Genomic DNA, 22954 nt, shown 5'->3' with positions numbered 1-22954 from the left:
ATCCCATTGACATTCCACTTCTTGAGAAAGATCAAGATATCCCTTCCATCCTTTCCGATGATCCCATTGAAAGTCAAGAGCAAAGCACCTTTAAAGAGGATTCCAATGATCTTCCTCCTTGTCAAGATCAAATTATTCCTTCAGATCCTCCACAAGATCCACTTGTTCCTCCATCTCCTTGTCCTAATGCTCCATATACACTCTAAGATCACATTTCTTTTGATGATCCCATTATTTTTCCCTTTCCATCTCTTGAAGAGCCTGTCATTGAACCATGTCCACCACACAATCCTAGTCCCCTTCATGATCCTAATCCCACTCATGATTCTAACATGTCTTTGCAAGATGTTCATGAACCCTCGACATGCACAATGGGGTCTTCCACTTTGGTGAAATCCAATCCACTTCAAGATCTGATTATTTCTCTCATATCATATCCACCTCATAATGGAGTCGCGTCTTCTTCCCAAAGAAAAGAGTATCCTACAAGTCAAGATATTCATAAAGGCAAAGGAGTAGATCTTCATAAGCAAGAATCCCTTCATGTGAAAGAAGATCTTAAGGGTCATGTCTACACAAATCACTCTCAAGACGTTGGTATCCCTCCATCAAAATCCAAACATATCCCTTCACCATCATCCCTTCCATCCATCTTAGGTCCTTATATCCCTGCGTCCTGTATGCAAGGTCAACAAAGGCACACATCCTTGTGTAAATTTCATCCATCCAAAAGAACTCCACTTCATTCCTATCCATCCATGCATTCCTTTCCCCCTCCAAGCAATTTGGATGCCAAGTATAAAAGTCATAAGTCTAGAAATCACATGTATTCAAGGATCAACATGTCCAATATAATCGACATGTCAAAACAAAGAAAAAATTGATCTATAAAGAAAAAGAAAAATCCAAAAGGTCACAAAGGCCCATTGCTCAAAAACAAAAGTTAAAATCTATATGGGTTCCTAAAACCCTTGTGCAAGCAATGCACTCCAAGGAACCACAAAAGCATGAAAAATCAAAAACCATGTGGATCCCTAAGCGGCTCCTTGAAGCACAAAAGCCTAAAGAAACATCCAACTTGGCATCCAAAATTGCTATTCCTCCATCCAAACCTCTCAAATCTATTCCTCCATCACCTTCTTCATCCATTTTGGGCCCTTATGTCCCAGAATCACTATCCTTTCCTCCATCCAAATCTCAATATCCAGAATACGTCTTTCCTCCATCAGTCCATCACCCCTCAAGGTGTGTGCCAATGTCAATCTTGCCTTCATTTCCATCCACTAAAGCCCAATTCTTCCAATACCCTACCTATTATCCAATGCATATTTTCCATCCTTCCATCCCTTTGATCCCATCCTTTGCATAAATCCTCGCCTTAGTTTCATCTCATTTTCCATGTCTTTATCCTACCAATGTCTTTGAGCATACTTTTAAAGGTCATGGTCCATTTTTTTCAAGGCTACTATCCAAACAAAAAGACACTTGAGTCCTTCTTCCATCCCCTATCATGTGTCCATCTTCTATTGAAAAAGTCAAAATACAAAAAAAAAAAAAGTGAAAAAAAAAGACAAAAGAAAAAAAAAGTAAAGCAAAAATAATTCGTCGATTGGTGAAAACCTGGCAAACAGGTGCCTTGGGCAAGTACCGTGATGAAAACCTGGCAAACAGGTGTCATGCATAATTTATGAACTTCTTGCACACCACACTTGGGGGCAGGTTTCCTCCTTCATATCCTATTGCCCTTCATTATCCTATCGAACCCCTGTCATTACCCTTCATATCCTATTGTCTCTCATATCCATTTCCTCTTTCCACCTTTGATCTTGACAAGGCTGAGGATCTTCATGAGTATCATGTATCTTGTTTGCAGCTTTTAGTCTATCATAGCTTTTGGTCTTTATCCATTTGCTTATTACAACCTTTCATCCATATTCCCTGTCTTATTGCAACTTTCTGCCACTATCCCATATCCTATCCCAACCTTCAGTCCATGTCCCTTATCCATTCTTGGTCTTGCTTATCCTTTCCATATCTTATCACTATCCATACACTCATTTTCATTCCTTGATCTTGATCTAACATAAGGACGCAAAATTTAAACATGTAGTTTCAAAAACCTCTTGACATGTCCCTCATGCCATATCACTGCTTTACATTGTCATATCCAGTCTCTTGTCCCATCACGCAATAGCCCTTGAAAATTGCATCCGTATTGTCTCCATGATAAAAGGCCTTTGTCTTCCCTCTATCCACCATCATTTCAGCAAGCCTATTTATTCACCTGTCATATTCCTTGCCTTGCTAGACATTGGGGGCAAAGTCATTAAAAATCATAAAAATTGAAAAATGTCTTAAAAAATCCAAAAAAATCAAATAATGTCTTGAAAAAATCTCTAAAAATCAAATAAGGTCCTGAAAAAAATCTCAAAAACATTTAAAAATGTCCTGAAAAAAAATAAAAAAAAATAGCAAACTATCCTGAAAAAAAATCCCTAAAAAGTCAAATAATGTCTTGAAAAAATGAACAAAAACATTTCAAAACATTAAAATCCAAAAAGATGCATTTTGCAATAAAGGATCTCTTTTTGTGCATAGACAGATCACCGAGCATCCATCCAACGACACTCGCAATCATACATTGTGCTTTAATGAAATCACGCTTAAACGGATGAACTTTTTCCATCAAACCAGACATTCAAACTGATCGCACTTGTCATATCAATCAACCGCAAATTTATTTGTCTTTAGCACACTATCATGGGTCTTATACAGGGTGTGGTATACTCGAAACCAGACTGTGTCCTGTCTTAGACGGGGTACCGCATTCCTTGAAACCAGACAGCATGATTGTCCTATCAACACTTTCAACTTTTGACAATGAAGATCAAGATGTTTGTTTGATTTGTTGGAATTTGTGCATCTTATCTTTTTACTAATTTATCTTTGGCTTCGATCATGTTCCTATGTTGCTCGATGATGTCACTGAGTGATTTAGAGTGACCGGGATGGTTCATGGTCCCTTTATTTTTTTTGTGATTGTTGTTTGTTTGTGATGTGTCTGTCTTTTGCAAAAAGGGTTGCATTTCAGCTCTGGCCTTCAATGCCATGATGCTACGCATCCATTTTGCTACATTAAAATAAAGGTTCTCACCTACAAAGTGCATTACTGAAAGTAAGTTTTTCTTCATCTCTAACTATCCTCTGTCTTATTTCTTCTTACTAACATTTCTTCCGTTAGTTCGGTCTAGTGCTCCGATTTCCCCAAACACACATATGCTGCATCCTACATTCATTGGTTAGTACATTTGCATTATATCAAGCATCACATCAAGCATTTTATCCATTTCATATTATAAATGCATCAAAAACACATAAACAAATATACATTCATACATGTTCCACAATGGTACATAAACAGTGCATAAGTCATCCATACATGGAAAATAACATAAGTCATAACACATTGCATCCCATCATCTCGATGGATATCATATCATATGTCACAATAATATCGGAGTACAAAATTGGATTGTCTGTCCTAAGTATGGCTCGCAGGCTGACTACAAAATGTCAAACTACATAATGTCTATCTGTCTCTGTCATAAGGAGCATGTGCCTCTGTCACTGGGTGCTCCCTCTGTCCTCCTCATCTCTGCCATGTCTCACGGATGATGTCCCTCCTAGTCCTGGCTGTGGTGGTCTCATAGGTCCACTCACCCCCATGCTGCTCAATGACCTCCGAGAGCGTGCCCTACTCTCTGTCCTCGATCGTGCCCAATATGAAGGTGCTCTCTGCTCTGGTGGAACTGCACTCTCATATAGTGTCCTCCAATGGCGTATCTCCTCTCCGGTCTCTACCAACATCTCTGCCATCTCCCGTGCACTAGCATCCCGAATCGACCCAATATACTCAGTGACTCTTTGTTCCTCTCGCTGTGCCTGAGCAATTGCTGTATCTCGAGCCACTGTGAGTCTAGCTATCTCTGCTCTGAATTGATCTTGCCGTCTCTCTAAAGTCGCAATGTGATCCTGCTGACTCACTATGGTAGCCCTGTACATCTCCATCTCCTTTGTCCTAGCTGTCTCCGGCTCTATGGGTATATCCTGCAATGCCTCATGCTTGCCTGAATCTGGCTCATCCTCGTCATCCCCATCCTCATCTCCATCCTCATCATCCCCATCATCCTCATCCTTGCCCTCATCCTCCTCATCCTCATCATCTCCCTCCTCCTCTCTTGTGAGTGGGAAGTCCTCCTGTCGCCTCGGTACTGGAATATCCGGATTTGTCAATGGCACTGGCCGCCATCGTGCAAACCATCTCTCATACTCCTCTGTCGTCCCAGTGTCCACCACATCTGCTTCCCAATCCCACTGTCTCTGCTGTAGCTGTGAAAAGTCAACATATGCTATGTGTGGTTGAATCATACTCCCCCACTAACTCGTCTCTCTGTGAGATCGGGCAAAGTGTGCAGTCCTCCTAGGTACATTCTGCCTCTCTCCAAACTATCGTCTAACTCTCTCTGGTAGGTACAACTCAATCACTCTCTGGCGATTCACTGGTCGCCCAATCAAGTACCTCTCCTGTCTACAATACGGTAACTCCTCACTATCATCTGACCATCCTGGGCAATCACGATATGGCCTCCATATGAACTCTCTCAGTCGGTCTAGCTCATGTCGCCAATATAGTATGTATCCAAAAGGACCCTGTCTCAGTGCTCCCCCATAGCAGTACACATATGGTCGATGCAGTACTACCTGTCTATCTGTAATCGGTCAACATATGGCTATGTGCTCAAATGCCCATACCTGTAGCAATGTGACTCCACAGCTCAATGTCTGAACTCCCTGATATGCTATCTGATGCAACTGAAAATACAGCATAGCCAGTACACATGGTCCCCATGCGTACACCGTCCTCTCTATCTCCATCCGCTCTAGCACTCTTCCGCATCCAATAGGGAATCCATGTCCTTGTCTGTCTCCTGCTAGTAGGCATGCTATCACCACTACTATCACCACGTATCGTCGATCATACTCTGATGCCATAGTCTCCCAACCGATCTCCCTCTTGACGATATCCAGATCATCTACGTCGCACTCAAACAATCTGCACAACTGTCATGCCCAAAATTTAAGGCAAAAACGGAATGATTTTTTTTTTAAAACAACTAGTTAATTAATGAAGTTCGCTATCATGACATGTGCTATCATGTTGGTCAACAAAGTTCAAACAATTTCTTGATAATAACTAAGTATTGAAACTTAATTAAAATTCATTTGCAGGAACTAAATGTTTAAATTTGTTTCCTCATCAATTAAAGTCGATAGTCTAATTTATTAAAATTCATTTAAATGGGTGGACGAAGATAAGAATTGATCTCCCATAAAAAACAAATTAACTAAATTTCTTTTTAAATCATTAATTAAATAAATGGATTAAAGTGTCAAATTAATTTCCTAAATGACATTATTCGCTGAGGAAAAATTATCTTTCCAATAATCAATTTAGTTTCCAAGGAATTAATATTCTTTCCCTTTTTTTTTTTTTAATAAAATTCAAGGCTTCACAAATAGTTAATTTGGATAAAATAATTAATTGGGATTTAAATTCCCAAGTCCAACTAAATTGAAAACCCTATCTAATCTAAAATTTGGATTTTCCTCAACTTAAAAACAAATTTTCATGTAGTCCCTATTTAGGATCTTTTTATTTATTTTTATCAATAAACAAGAATTTAACAATCTATTTTATTATTATTATTTTTAATACCCTAGCCCTACCCAGGCTAGGGTTTGATATATATATTTTTTTGTTTTGTTCGAACCCTGCATTGCAGGGCCGAACTGAGAGAGAGAAAGCGCGACGAAGGGCGAACGCATGGAAGGGCAGGGGTAACTGGTGGCGGCGCAGCCATGGCCGCCCACTGTGCACTGCACAGTGTCCGACCCGTGCCGCCCACTGTACAACGCACAGTGCGCAGCTCTGCCGTTCACTGTGCACTGCACAGTGTGCGGCATCGCCACCCACTGTGCCTTGCACAGTGCGCGGCTCCGCCGTTCACTGTGCGATGCACAGTGGCTTCGGCCCCCTTATTTTTTTTTGCTAAATTTTTTTTTTAGAATTTTTTTTTTAATATTTATAATATAAAAATATATATATATTTAAATAAATACATTTAAATATATTTCTCAAGGCTAATTTTTTTACAAGCAAGTTTTTTTTTTTTTTTTATAAACAGGAACAAAAGAAATAATAAAGTAATCTCATTATGCTAAATTAATATATATCAAAATCTAAATATTGAAATCTATGGGTATGCAGGAAACAACATTCTAAGACTTTTTTTAAAAAAAAAATACTTAAGAAATATTTTTTTTTGGAAAACTTTATACTTTTCTGAAACAAATACATTTATGGATTTCTCAGCTAAAAAAAACAACTAATTTTATTTACATGTTAACAGCAAGTGCAATTCATGATTTTCTGCAATTAAAAGGAGATAGATTTTTAGCTAAAAAGAAGAACCCAAATTTAAATAAACTGATTTTTATATTGCAAAAAAAACAACTATTGCATGTAAATCAAAAAGCAATTCTTTTTTTTTTTTGAAAATAGAAGCTTATCTGGCTCTTTACATCTCTAATGATATTCTCAAATCTACAAGATGTTTCTTTATTTAACTACAACCATACAATCTCATGTCTGTTTCCAAAATTACAACTTGCCTCTTATTTCTACAAATGAGGTATATTTCTACTATCAAATTTAAACAAATAACTGCAAATGGATTTAAGTATCTTCAACAATAATCTTCTGCATCTTTTCACTATTCCTATTCTCTTCCCCTGACTTTCCTACATAATAAAACACAATATGACCACGGAGTGCTCACCTCCCAGCCTAGGCTAACTGGTAGCCACCCCTGAGCTTGGAGAACCAATTCCTAGACGAGTAACAAACAGGTAAACACATAGAAAGAAAAATACATACAAATTTTCAGACACACTCCCAACTTGGCTTCACAACACCACACTTTGGTGATGACATTTTTTTTAAAGGGTGGTAGTGGACCAATACCCTGAGGAGAACTGCAAGTATGAAAAAACAAGTAGCCACCTCATGGCACAATAAATACATCAAGAATCTCAACCCCTTATTCCTTATGCCCCCCAAAGGCATTCTAGCCTTATATCCCTCCTTATGACCCCCATTGCACAAACAGGCCATGCAACAAGGGTCACACAAAGATCCCTTGTGATCGCTCTCAAATGAGAGTCTCTCACTCGAGGGTTGTCACTGCTACCACCCACAAGATCCTCTTCTCTCCCAAGAGTAAGAGGTCTTGAGAAAACTCCCAAAAACACAACAAAGCATAATGCAAGATTTTCAAATGAAATTCTAAAACAAGACATACAAAAACACAGATTTCTTTCACCAAATCATACACTCAAACTCATGCAAGAAAATAACCATTTTAAAGAATGATCAAACCAACCTTAATCTGCCCAATGGTAGTTTTGAAATTTGAGGAAGAGCTGCCCAATCCACGAATCTTCTTTCTTCTACCCTTAGTCAATTTTTCTATTCCAAACTATTATTTTCTTTTCAAAATTTCTCGTCTCCAAAAATGGAGAGTGGGTGATTACCCTCCAATTCCCAAAAATCTTGCTTAAGAAACTCATTCTCTGAGTTCTCACAAGTTTCTAAAAACCAAAAAGGAAAGAAAAGTAGAATGCAAAAAGACTCTCATTCCAAAAGGAAAAATCTCAACTAGATTAAAACTTCTAATTTTCAATTTTCGCACAACTCAAAAAACCAATTTTTAAAGCGTTAAAAAGATCATTAAAAAGTAGAAACTTGCCTAAAATTACCCCTAACCCCTAGGTATACCTTATGGGCTAGGTGTTCATTTAACCCATTTTAAACCCCTCTGAAGTTTATTTTCGGGTCAAACATATGTTGACCACTCCAAAGATTATATTCCCAAAGTATTTATGACAACACATTATATTATTTAAGAAAAACTATAATTAAACACTTTCCCACCAAGAGACAAAATAAAACATTTAAATTTAAATCCACGCATGTGTCAAGTGACACAAATAAAAACACTTTTACAAAATAAAACATGAAATTATCTCTTGTGGTTTTTACATATTAAATTTAAATAACACTTAACACTCATGCAGCATATACTATTATGAATAAAATACAACACAAACGGGGTGTTGTCTCTCCAAATAGACAACCCCTGGCTTACGAACATACATAAGTCTAGGTTTGGTTCTCCGTAATTTTCCATGGTCACATGGTAAATTTCCTGCGCATCTCATTTAACACATTAGTACTTTCAAATATCCACATATAATATAATTCAAAGGAATAACAATACACATCATCACTTGCATACAATTTTCATCAGCACAGATTAAATACATCTTTTATCAAGCAAAATTCTCATAAACAATTTCATCCCAATTCACATAAACTTAACCATACATCATAGTTCTATTATCATAGCAAAGTCCTGCAAATTAAATAATGACATCTATCATTGCAATATCATCCTATCTAACAATCATGTAGTGTTCTATCTCATAAAGCATATAAGTAAATCATCAAAACATAGCAATGTTATCCAAATCCTGAAATCATATAAGTTCTAAGTCTCAAAATGCGTCAAAATAAAGTATCCATAATAGTCTAAATATAAAATCCACTGAATGTCAGACTGAGTTGAGGTGAGGCCTCACAACAACATGTCTCTCCCTGTCACTGGGTCATACTCTATCATCTCACCATGAATCAGAATAAGGAGGATACGCCATACATCTTCCAGTGTCACAGTCGCCTCTCCAGTTGCTAGATGGAATGAGGAAGTCTCTGAATGCCATCGCTCTGCCAATGCGGTAAGTAGTCCTGTGTTTGCCCTAATCTCAGGCATGAATGTGACATAGTATATCCCAAGTCCTGCTAAGGTATCTCTCTCTGTGCTCCTGAGTCTATGTCATAGCATGAAACAGTCAGGTTGGTTCTCTCATGTGATCAACGGATACTGTCGACTCTGCATCACAATTGGGGCACATTTTGTCAGTATTAGGGTTTTCTCCTATGGGTTGCATTTCCTCATTTTCATGTTCAAATCAGGGTGTTTTTCATCTAATCTGACCTATCCTACCCTTATCCCCCCTTTTCAGATCATTTGCATGTAGTTTCGAACCAAAATTGAGTCTCAAATGCACAATTGCGCCTGTGTCAAGGAACCTGCGCCTGTGTATGTAACCTGCACCTGTGTCTCCCTACACAAGTGCAGAAGACCCTACACAAACGCAAGATTCGCCCTACACAAGCGCAGGAGTCCTTTTCTACATCCCCTGTGGGCCCCGCAATGTCCCGCAAGCATTCAAAATTCATGAAATTGAAAACATGGGTTTTTGAGATCCATACCGTTGCTCCCGCATCATCCGATCATCTATAAGTACGTACACGTTCCCCAAGGTGATCTGCCATTGGAATGTTCGCCATCTATCTACAAATGTCCTTGTCTAGAGCAACAAATCCTCCTCTTTGTCTAGTGCAAATGAGCAATTTTCACCTCTCTTGGTCTCATTTATAGATCTTCATCAGTGCATAGATGGACGTGCACCCTCTCCATCTTATGTTGGTCATGGTCTTTTTCATCTTCAATTGCTTGTCCTTCATGCATTCGATCTCTGATTGTCAGTCTGTTCGATCCTATCATTTTTATCGATCAATTGGCCTCTTTTCTGCATGTTTCCGGCCAATTCCTCGAGGGGGCATGCATATGTCATTGTCATTGTCTGGGGCATTTTCATTATTGTTCTTTGAAACAACGCTTAAAATCGCATTTTCTTAAAGAGGGGCAAAATGTAGACACCTAAAAATGGTCAACGCTTGCGGAGTCATACTTTAACATTTGCGCATTGCCTCATTTTAGGTTTTTTTGCATCACATTAACATTTCTCTTATGTCACATACTTGGTTTTTATCATTTGTGAGCATCGAGTCATTCTTCTACATTCTTCATTCATCTCGCCTCTCGAATTTGGTCTTGTCGACAACAATCTTCAATCATGATTTTGGTCGATCTTATCCTATCGCATCAATGTGCGTGCTTATTTGTCATCATTTTGGACATTGTCAATCCTAATTAGGGTTTTGTCCTCCTGTCAATCTTGTGATTGATTTGTCATCGATCATTGTCCTCTTGTCAATCTTGTCCTCTGGCGATCGATTTATCATCAATCCTTATCATTTTTGCCGTTTAACGATCGATTTGTCATCGATTGTTGTCATGTTCAACCTTGTCATTTTGCAATCGATTCATCATCAATCGTGGTCATTTTTAATCCTATCATCTTGCAATCTAGTTTGTCATTGATCATCGTCAATTATGTCAATTTGGATCAATTTGTCATTGTTCCTCATCAATTGGCACATTTATCAATCAAATCATTTTATCACATTGGTCATTTATCAATCCAAAATCAAATCGAATCGAGTCAATTATCTTTCATCAAGACCTAATTCATCTTCTAGGGTTTCATGATTTCATCATTTAACCTGGTTTGTCATTTCCTCCTTTAGGATTAATAAATTATTTATTTGTCCAAAGTTTTCTTGTCACAATTAAATATTCATTTAATTGGCTAATTATTCCTCTTTGTGAATTAATTAATAAATGACAAATTATTAATTAATTTACCTAATTTCTAATTTCCATCAATTTCTTAATTCCTAAATTCTTAATTCTCTAATTTGTTAATTTTCTAATTCTTAATTTCAAATTCCTCCTATTTCTCTCCTAAATTCATGGAAATGACATGTCAATTTGTCATAATTTGTCATAATTGACAATCAATCAATTTTTGACATAGAAGATGTCATAATTTGTGATAAATCATCAATCAACAAATTTTGCATAGAAAGTGCATAATTTGTCATAATTTGTCATAATTGACATAATTGATTTGCAATTTCCATTTGAATTGAATCATGCTAATCTTGTCATCTCTCCAATTCTTCTATAAATTGGATGAGTTTCTTCAATCAAGATCCCCAATTGATCGCATTTTGAATCACATTATTGATCCCCTAACCAGATTATCGAATTTCTAATCAATCACGCTTCGAGTACTTTTGAGCAATTTTCTTACCTACTTGCTTTCAATCATGTATGTGCACTTGTAGGTGAGATCCACAACCAAACTATTTGAAGAGGAAAGAAGAACAATGGAGCCGCATGAAGGAAGCATTCATATCCACATATGGTTTGCATGTTATTTACTTTTGAATGTTTTATCTTTATGTCTCTATTGGATGTAATTAGGATAGATCGTTGCAATGAGTTTTTGTGATTGAGCTAATGATTAGTATGTTTATCTTGCTTGTGATGATTTCCAAATTCCTATGCTACAGAATGAGTGAAGGTTTGATACTATTCTATTTTACTGAGCAAGGAGCTAGTCGGTAAACTCCAAGGTTACCAATGTCGGTTAATGGAAGAAAAAGTTAGTGAGCAGAGAGTGTCTATTGAGTAAAGTTCAGTATTAATCGAGTATCAACCGAGCAGTAATAAAATGTGTTAAATAAGTGTATACATTATTAAATGAAGGATGCCAATGAGATGGAGGTTTATTGAAGATAGGAATGTCGTGCAAGAAGTTTGTTAAGGATCAACGACAATTAAAATTGAAGAGTAAGATCTACAACATAGATTGAACGGTCCTAACTGAGCACAAGTACCAAGAAAGGTATACAAGTTTCAAGGCAAGATAAAACATTTCTTAGATCGAAGAATACAATGAGCCTAGTCAAGTTTGAAGACCTGATGGCTAAGATTAATCATGGGAAATGTGATTAAGGAGATTAAGCAGTTGGGAATTACTTATAAATAAAGTAATGTTGTTGAACAAAGGATGTGGGCAAATTGAAGCACAATGATGCTACAAAAGTGATTATCAAGTACTGTAGATTGAAGATCTAATTGAAGAATAGATTGAGAAACCCAAAAAGGAGAAAGATAAGTCTTATGACAAGATTATCTTGAGCACATAGAATCTGCTTTAACATTTTAGATGTGAAGTTGCAGATATATTTTATTACTATTATTTATTTTTGTAAGTGACAAGAAATCTCTTAATCGAGTGGACTTAACAGTCTTATTTGTAAATCCACTTGGAAGGTAACATTCTAAATGAGTGTTTGAAATCCTTTGACAAGATCACTTCTAACAAAGTGAAGATTCTAATAGATCTGAGGGATCCCTTGACCGGGTCACATCTAGCAATGTGTATGTAATCTTTAACAGGATTTGCTTTTAACCGAGCATACTCTAGAAGAGTATATTTTCTTGTGGGTCTGAAATCCCATAGTGGTTTTTCCGTATTAGGGTTTCCATGTTAAATATGGTGTCAAATGTGATTTAATGTTTCATGTTTATTTGTTTATGAGTTTGAATGATTTACAGTCATAAGTTGTATATCAAGTAAATGCTACCGGGGTTGAATCTGATTAGAGTAATTATTATTGAGGTTATCTGATTCACCCCCCCTCTCATCTAATTATTATATTCTTGCCTTCTCTTTTTCAAGTTTCTCCAACGTATCCTAAAAAAATGCCATTTCTTGCTAAAAAACTGATGTAAGTTCAGATGAACCTATCATGTTGTCCACTATGTCATCAATTTCTTTCTGTGTCTTCTTGATTTCCTCATCTATAACCTCTGTCAAATAGTGAGGTTTGCAAGCTTCTCTATATAACTCCTTATACTCCAAAATTGTAGAATTAAGAAACGATAAAAGTGTGTCCAAGTGATCAGTAGAATTTTTTATAGTGTTCTCAAAGAATGTATTTTTCTCTTTGTCAACTCTCTCCTTAATGGTATCCTCATTCACCTTATCTATGGTTATTACATTATCAACAACGAATTTGGACAATGTGTCCAATTTACCTAAAGAATCATTAATGTGCTCTATCTGAGAATTAGGTGCAATCATCTTCAAGATAGGTAAAGTGTTATCAATTGCCTTAAATCCTAAGGCATTGCAATTAAGTATCCTCTTAATGGAATCCAATAGAACATCTGTTATGTTAGTCGGTCTGAATTCTCCTACTAATGTGCTAGAATCTCCAACTACCTTTATTATTTGTTCCTTATTGCCAAAAATCTGTTGCTCTTTACTTACATTTTCTTTCGGTGGATCTGTCTGTGTATGTACCTCTACCTTTGATGGTTCCTCAGTTTGATTAAGCACCTTTGCAACTGCCGGTTTCCTAGACTCAACATGAACTTCTTCCTCAGATTGTTTCTCAGTCTGTACAACTGTCAATTTCTCTGATTCCAGTTGCCCTGTGTTAGTTGTCTTAACCTCTATAGGTTTCCTAGTCTCTGGTTTCTCAACTTGTGTCAGTATCCTAGTTTCTTGAGAGTCAACAGTGTGTGCTAATATCTCAGAGATCTTGTTGTCCTTAACCTTATCCTCTGCAGTCTCTTTGTCCGTAACAATGTTTATATCCCGTATACCCACATTCATGGTAAAAATTATTTCTGACTCTGGGTTAGTATCATCATGAGTTATACCTTCAGTAGCCATATCCAGTGGATTGGCTGTATGTACCGATGATGTTGAAGTTATTAGAGGGGTGTCCTGAGTTGATGGAGGGATGTTATCTGTTACTTTTATAGAAGGTACACCACCTACTTTACCTTTTCCCTTATCTTTCTAATATACCTTGAATGTCTTGTCCACTTTCAGTCTATTTCTTTCCTCTTCCTTTTCCTTCTCAATAAAATATATGTCCTATTTATTTGCAGTCTCATTAGCAATCTCCTTAACCCTTCCAGCCATGAGGCTTACTTGTCAATGTCCATTGACGAATACAGACCGGTTTGCCTTCATATATAAGCTCATCTATCTCTTCCTTAGAGTTTACCAGATGCACCACCAAAAGTGCTTCAAATATCAATTTCTTATCTAGTTCCATCACATATAGCCTTTTAGCTTCCAATCTCATGTATAAATATTAGGTAAGTCATCAATCACTTCTATCAAAACTTTCTTGTAAATATCCAAATGTAGAATAATGATTTCTTCAATAGTTTGTTTGTTAGAATCCTTAAAAGAATTATACCATTTATTTACATTTACTAGATTACATTCTTGTGTAATCTCATTCATTAGATCTTCTAGTGTAGGGGTAACTAGTGTCTATTTCTTCTTTGGTGTAAGTTTCTTCTGCGGTTCCCTAACCGCCTGCTGCTTTTTCCTTAGTGTCCTTACCTTCTTGGGTGAAGGAGAGGGTACCGGCGAGGGTTTTCTCTTCCTCCTTTCAACTCTTTTAAACTCAGCAGCCTTGCCATGCCTTAAGCATCCTAGTCGCTTATAACATGCATTTTTAGGGAAACAAACAAAGTCAGCCTTTTTAGGGTTTTATTACAATGTCGGTTTTCATCAATAAAAAAATGACAAAAAATTTTTCTCGGGGGCTGCCGCAACGTGCTACGCCCGCTTTCCTGGGGACCGACCCGACCCCGGACCTTGGCAAGGATACATGCCGAGTGTACAATAATTTGCTGATCAGTAGCCACATATCAATAATCTCCCGCTTGGAGACTGATCAGGCTCCACACCAAACAATCTCCCACTTGGAGACTAATACTAGACAACACCACTGTACATGCAACATCCACTAGATAAAATACTTGGACTTGACTGGTATAAATTCCACAATTATCAATGAAGAAGACCAATATAAACTAATGAAGAAATAAACTTCTCCTATGGAGCTTCCTTCATGAACATATCGGCAGGATTCTCACTTGTGTGAATCTTCTCAAGCCGTAACTGACCCTCCTCCAAAATAGTCTGGATGAAGTGGTACCTGAGCTAAATGTGCTTTGTCCTTGAATGAAAAGAAGAATTCTTTGTAAGATAAATGGCACTCTGGCTATCGATATACAATGGGCGATCCTCCTATGTCTAACCCAATTCCTCTAGAAAATATTGTAACCAAATCATCTCCTTGTTGGCTTCTGTAGTAGCAACATACTCAGCTTCAGTGGTTGAAAGTGCAACAACCTTTTGCAACCTAGAAATTCAACTGACTGCAGTTCCCCCTATGGTAAAAACATACCCTGTAGTAGTCCTCCATGAATCAATATAACATGCCAGATCAGAGTCAACAAATCCACTCAAAGCAACATTAGATCCTTTGAAACATAATGCCTTCGTAGTAGTTCCTTTCAAATACCGAAGAATCCATTTCATAGCATTCCAATGTTCCATACCCAAATTACTCATAAACTTGCTCACAACTTCCACTGCATGTGCAATATTTGGCCTTCTGCAAACCATTGCATACATTAGACTGCCAACAACTGATGAATACGAGATGTTAGACATTTTATTTACCTCTTCCTGTGCCTTTGGGCACATCTCCTTAGTCAATTTGAAATGACTAGCCAAAGGTGTACTAACTACTTTTGCATCCTGCATGTTAAATCTTTTCAACACCTTTATATACTCACTTTGGGACAAATTCAAGGTTCTATTTTTCCTGTCTTGTGTAATCCTCATACCAAGAATTTGCTTAGCTGCACCCAAATCCTTCATAGCAAATGACCTTGCTAATTTCTATTTAAGATCATTTATATGTTGCATGTTAGACCCAGCAACAAGCATGCCATCAACATAAAGCAATAGGATAATATAACTGCCATTATCCAATCTCTTAAAATATACACAATGATCGGAATGACATCTATGATAATCGTGTTCAGCCATGAAACTATCAAATTTTAAATACCATTGTTGGGGTGTTTGCTTTAGGCCATACAAACATTTCTTCAACTTGCACACCAAGTTCTCCTTACCTTTGACCTCATATCCCTGTGGTTGCAACATGTAAATTTCCTCCTCCAAATCTCCATGGAGAAAAGTTGTTTTGACATGTAATTGTTCAAGATGTAAATCATTTGCAGCTACAAGACCAAGTATAGTTCTAATTGAAGTCATTTTTACAACTGGAGAAAATATTTCATCATAATCTATACCCTTTTTCTATGCAAAACCCTTTACCACAAGTCTAGCCTTATATCTTTTGTGGCCTCCTTCCTCCTCCTTTAGCCAATAAACCCATTTGTTAGGCAAGGCTCTTTTTTCTGCAATTAAAGGGACTAAGTCCCAAGTCTTATTTTTCATCAAGGAGTCCATTTCGTCTTTCATGCCTAGCTCCCACTATTGTTTGGCATCCACCTGCATTGCTTCTTCATATTCTTCTGGTTCATCGGAATCAGTTAATAATATAGAATACAAAGAAGGAGAAAATATTTCAGGGGGTCTACTTGACCTCATAGAACATCTAAAACTTGTAGGAGTTTGTGAGACATTCTGTTGTTGCTAAGCATCAGGTACCTGTGGCATTTCATTTTCAGGAATCTCATCCAACACCACATATTCTTGCTTGTCTTGTTCATGCTTCTTTTCCTACATATGTTCTTTATACATAACCTTCTCATTAAATATAACATCTCTACTTCTAATTATTTTCTTATTTTCAAAATCCCATAACTGATAGCCATATTCATCTATCCCATATCCAATGAAGGTACATTTCTGAGATTTAGCATCAAGCTTGGTTCTTTTTTCTTTATCAACATGGACAAAAGCTTCACAACCAAAGGTTTTCAAAAAAGAATAATTTACCTTTTTACCAATCCATGCCTCCTCTGGAATAATACCATCCAAAGGGGTTGAAGGTCCTCTATTTATCAAATAGACTGTAGTATGTACAACATCTGCCCAAAAATGTAAGGGCAATCCAACATGCAATGTCATGCTCCTCGCGCATTCCATGATAGTCCTATTCAATCTCTTTGACACACCATTTTCCCGTGGAGTTCTTGGAACTGTCTTCTACTTTCGAATCCCATTTAAGGAGCAGTAATATTCAAATGCTTTTCTACAATACTCACCTCCATTATCCGGTCTGAGACACTTCAACTTTTTTTCTGTCTCATTCTCAACCAAGGCTTTCCATTTCTTAAAAGTTTCAAAAACATCTGATTTTTGTTTTAGGAAATATACCCATGTATTTTTGGTTGAATCATTAATAAAAATAACATAATAACAAGAGCCACCAAGAGATGATACCTGAGCCGGTCCCCATACATCTGAATTCACAAGCTCTAACTTCTCACTCTTCTTCTCTTTCCCAACCTTGAGAAATCTGACTCTTTTCTGTTTGCCATAAACACAATTTTCACAGAACTCTAAATCAATCTTCTTTAGTCCTGGTAATAGATTTTTGGAGTGAAGGATTCTTATCCCTTTCTCACTCATGTGCCCAAGCCTATGGTGCCACATTATCGAATCTATTCTTGCAACATCTATTGTTGTTGTCCCTGCAGTAACTTTATCTGTAGTAGCTAAGGTAGAGTAAGTGTTACCAATACACAAATATAATGTGCCTACCTTCGCACCTTTAGCTACTACTAATGATCCTTTAGTGACCTTCCAGATACTGTATGAGAAGGTAACTATGCAACCTTCACTACCTAGTTGCCCTACAGAAATTAAATTTCTTCTTAAGTTAGGAACATGTCTTACCTCCTACAGAAACCAGTCATTTCCATTTTGCAACTTGATCTTTATCTTTCCTTTTCCAACAATTTGACAGGGCTCATCATCACCCAAGTATACCTGTCCAAAATCACCTTGAACATAATCTAGAAAATATTTTTTATGGGGTGTAGGATGAAATGAAGCCCCAAAATCTATTACCTAGGAATCATTAACATTATCCAAACATAAGATTAAAGCATCTTGTAAAGTATTACTTGCAATATTAGCTTCCTTACTATCATTTTCATTTTTGTCTCCTTCTTTGTTTTTTCAAGACCAACAGTCTTTCTTTAGATGACCAGGCTTTCTATAGTACCAACAATCTTTCTTTCCTCTAGATTGAGAGCATCCTTTCTTTGACTTCCCTCGTGACTTCTCATTCTAAGGGCCTTTCCCTCTTTCCTTTGATCTTCCTCTATTCTCCACATTCAAAACACTACTTGATGATGTTGAAGTCTCAACTGTACTTTTCCTTCACATTTCCTCGCTTAGGATAACACCAACAATATCATCAAATATCAAAGTATGTTTACTAGAGACAGAGTTACTTATAGCCATAACCAAGCTATTCCATCTTTCTGGCAAATAACATAAAATCAAGAGAGCCCTAACCTCTTCTGCAAAGGTAATTTTTACCGAAGACAATTGACTAGTAATTGTATTAAATTTATTTAAGTGCTCCACTACAGATCCTCCCTCACTCATTTTCAAATTAAACAAATGCTTCATAAGAAATACCTTATTCGAAGCCGAGGGTTTATCATACAACTTAGCGAATGTCACCATCAAATCTACAGTCATTTTTTCTTTTGTTATATTGAATGCTATAGATGGTGCAAGGCACAATCGAATGGATCCCAATGCCTTTCTATCTAAAATGTCTCACTCTTCATCTGACATTGTGGTTGCTTTCTTTTCCTTTCCTTCCAACGACCGCCACAAATCCTTTTAATACAGGTAATCCTGCATCTACATTTTCCATAACTGATAATTCTGGTCGTTAAAATTTTTGACCTTGAATTTGGAATCCTCCATTGCTCCCACTCAAATCTAAAAGTCCTGCCAATTTACAGAAAACCTCACTCTGATACCAATTGTTAGGATTTCTAGTAGATCCGAAGCAAATATGAACTAACAATTATATGCAGATTTAAATACAAAAGATAAAGAAATAAAACAGGACATAGATAACACAAAGATTTAACGTGTTTCACCCGGAATGGGTTACGTCCACCATACATAGCTGTCCAATCTTTCTTATTATCCAACAAAAATAGTACATCAACCTTACCATGCCTTAAGCATCCCAACTGCTTATAACATGCATTTTTAGGGCAACAAACAAAGTCGGCCTTTTTAGGGTTTTATTACAATGTCGGTTTTCATCAACAAAAAAATGGCAAATTTTTTTTTCTCGGGGGCTGCCACCCCAGAACCCCCACAGTGGGCTACGCCCGCTTTCCCAGGGCCCGACTTGGCCCTGAACCCTGATGATGATACATGCTAAGTGTATAGTACTTTGCTGATCAGTCGCCACATATCAACATGTTCTTATTACAGTTAGTGCCCATACCGGTGAAAGTTTCCTGAATCTGTTGGCATACCAGGATGTCATAACCAAAATCCTTGTGACCTATGTTAGGTATCTCTTTGGTAAAGTATAGCATTAAGCATACTAGTAGGTTCCCAAAATGGAAACTACCTTTCTTATCTCCCTTAATCTTCTTCAAATTGTCAATCAGTTCATCTTTAAGCCATTCACAACCATTAATTTTAACATTATTGTTCACCATCTCATATGTACTATGAATACAAAGACTACAAACAAAATTCAGTCTATTTGCATGTGTTTCTTTATATCCAAGTATCATACTCACATATCTCACATTTATATCCTTAACATCATTGACTCCAAGTGATCTGCTATCAGATGTGGCTCTGGTTAGGCTTGTCAAACTTTTGTTAGGTATTTTCTTGGTTTTATCAGGCCTACTACTGGTTCAAGGTAAACCAGTAACAACTTTAATTGTTTCCTTGGTTATCTTGCAAACTGACTCTAACCATATGAACTCTCCATGGACTCTTCTTAGTACAAGTCATGCAACTTCCTTTGGAAATTTAGGAATGCTCATTATTTCTACAAAACCTAAGTCTTCCATAATCTTATGTTTAGGTTTAATTGCACCTTGTTCATCGGTAATAACCTCATTAAATATTTTCCTCAAATCCTCAGTCCCTAGATCTTCTATATTGCAATGTATGTAGATTCCAGGGTCTTCAACAAATCCTACACCCTTCGAGATTTTTGAAAAAGCTCTGAAAGAATCATCATACTTTGCAATCTCGGGGATAATCTTAAACACAGGTCTAGGGTGTTTGATGTTTTCAATAATGGTAGGGTTTGCAATAAACTCAGGAACAAAAGATGAAGTTGCTATTTTGATAAATACCTCTTAACTAAAATTCTTTGAATGCTTGAAAGTCACTTCGCAAGTTTGCCTTAGAATGCCCTTGCTTAGTTTCGTGCTCTCTGATTGTTTAGATGCTCGGTGAGTCGAAAATGAGGGATTTCCGGTGCTATGTAGCGAAATGTCTTCTAATAACCACATTAAATGCTCGCCAGTTAAGTGAAAACTTAACACATCTACTGGTAAAGAAGAAATGTATCTTCTCACCATCAATTGAGGGTAAAATTCATGATTTTCAACTTTCCACAATACCCCCTAAAGATTATTCCTTAATAAAATGAAGAATCTCCTACTAGTGGAGCATTACTCTGTTCTACCGGTGCAGAGACAGTTTCATCAATTCTTTGATCACTCTTCTTAATCCATTGTTTTGAAAATTCTTGCTTTACTTCATCTACCTTTTATTTTCCCTTCACACTAGATCCTTTATTGTTTGCCGGTATAGTCTTGCTTCTACAAAATTTTGCAATATGTCCAATCTTGTTACATGCATAACAAGTTACATTATTCCTCTGAATATCCTTTCCATATCCTTGACCAGTTTCATGTGATCTGCATTGATTAGATAAATGCCCAAATCTACCACAAACATAGCATTTCACATTCATTCTGCAATTTTCTTAATTATGACCAAGTTTATTGCATTTGGAACATTGACCGGTGGGTGAGTTTGTATTCTAATTATTTCTAAATCTACACTGATTTTCTCGATGACCATATTTGTTGCAATTGAAACATTTCCCATTAAATTTATAAGAATTAGGCTGTCTTACCGGTTTGTTCTGATCTTGATTGTTTGCAGTACTTGAACTTTCTCCATGGTCAAATCCAAGTCCAACTGCATCTCCATTAGGTTTCTGTCTTTTCAGCATGTCATCAAGCCTTTCTGAACTTTTCTTGAATTTGTCTTTGTTTTCATTTGCAGTGATCAACTCATTTTCCAGAATTCCAACTTGTCTTGTAAGCTCCTCCTTATCATGTTGCATGTGAATCAGATTTGGCTTTAGCATATCATTCTCATGACAAAGTCTTAGATTTTAATTTCCTGCATCATTAAGTCTCCTAGTCAAGTCTTCTTCATTCTTCTTCCTATCTTCAATATGCTTACATAACCTCATAGTCATATCTTTCATTTCATTCCTCATATTAGTGTTTTCTTGTCTCAACTTATTTGCAATGTCTCTAAGAGTTTCCATTTCATCATCATCATCATTCTGCATTTTCTCATGAATCTCTTTTCTCTCATTTTGTGCTATAACTAGGTTCTCCTGAATTCTTTTAATGAATTCCTTAGCAGTCCTCATATCATCTTCAAGTATGATATTCTTCAATTTTTCTATATCAAAATATTCAAGAGCTCCTTCCAACTATTTTCTCAAATTTTCCATCTGTACCAGTTTCAGAATCTTCCTCAAGATGTTAGGCTTTTGTAAATAGAGGACTAGGCTCTGATACCAATTGTTAGATTCAATGATAGTCCCAAAGACACTGAGAGGGGGGGGGGTGAATCAGTGTCTAACTAGTTAGTTGAATATTTAAACTTATTTATAACTTTGCCACCCAATACAGTGTACCGGTAAACAAGAATTAATGTAGTAAACATAAATAATAGAGACAACATAGAAACACACCATAACACAAGATATTTTAACGAGGAAACCCAGTGTGGAAAAACCTCAGTGGGATTTGTTGTTAGGTCTCATGGGGGGGTGGGGGGGTGAATCAGTTGTCAAATAAATTCAAACCAAAAACAACTTAACAAACCCTTGTGCTTAGTACCGATAAACCAAACTTTATGTCGGTAGATAGTTTATCAGTTAATAACAGTACCAGTAAAGATTAATGCATGAAATAGAAAGACAATAACATCCACAACACATGACACCAATATTTGTACGTGGAAACCCTGTAAGGGGAAAAATCATGGTGGGAAACCTTACCCACAATTAGATGATACTATTGTAGATAGTATGTGTATACAAACGGGGTCTGCACATGCAAAAAGTCCAAGCGCCTAAAGCTCACCGCTCAAACACAAATAGGAGTCACACTAACTACAATTGGATGGTTAAATCCAATAAGAATGTACTACTCAAAATATAATCTTCATATGCTGGATTCAGTATTGGTGTAGTTCTGATTGTCCTTACAAATACCTTGCTTCACCTTCAAATGATGTCTGTGTGTATAGCTCTACTTATTCTCGCATATACCTTCTTACAATTTCTTATCTTTATCACATATCGATCTTACATATATACCATAACCTAAGACCAATTTTAGTAGGTCGGCTCTAAAAGATATTATAATAAAATAATTACAAGTGAATCAATAGCCGATGCAATATCCGATTCAACATGTCAGCTTAATGCATTTACAATAACAACAAAATCATCTCCAAAGCGTGTCGTGTTGATCTGGAATAGATAATCCTATCGGTGTATAACCTGGACCTATTTGTCGGTAACAAAAAATATGCAAATACGAATATGCCAATGAACAAATCTCCAAGACAAAGTGTCCAAATGATGTCTTCGACATAACTAGGTGTTTTTTATATCATTCCAAGTGTCGGTGAACATTATATCCTACCAATGTACCAGATACTGGTGACTGTGCATAAGTCACTTGCTTGCCGGTGAACATTGCCGATTCATCAAAGTGCCAGAGTTGATAAGTGTTAGTCGATGTTTACATCAATGAAAAAACCATACCAAAATACCAACAATCTCCCCCTTTGGCATTGATGGCAACACAAGATGGAAAAACCATCAAAGTGCCAAAACAGAAATGCAAAATACCAAAAACCAATAATCTCTTAAAATCAAAATTCA

The sequence above is a fragment of the Cryptomeria japonica genome, chromosome 11 (assembly GCF_030272615.1).
Source record: "Cryptomeria japonica chromosome 11, Sugi_1.0, whole genome shotgun sequence".
NCBI lineage: Eukaryota > Viridiplantae > Streptophyta > Pinopsida > Cupressales > Cupressaceae > Cryptomeria > Cryptomeria japonica.
This window is presented reverse-complemented; position numbering follows the sequence as displayed.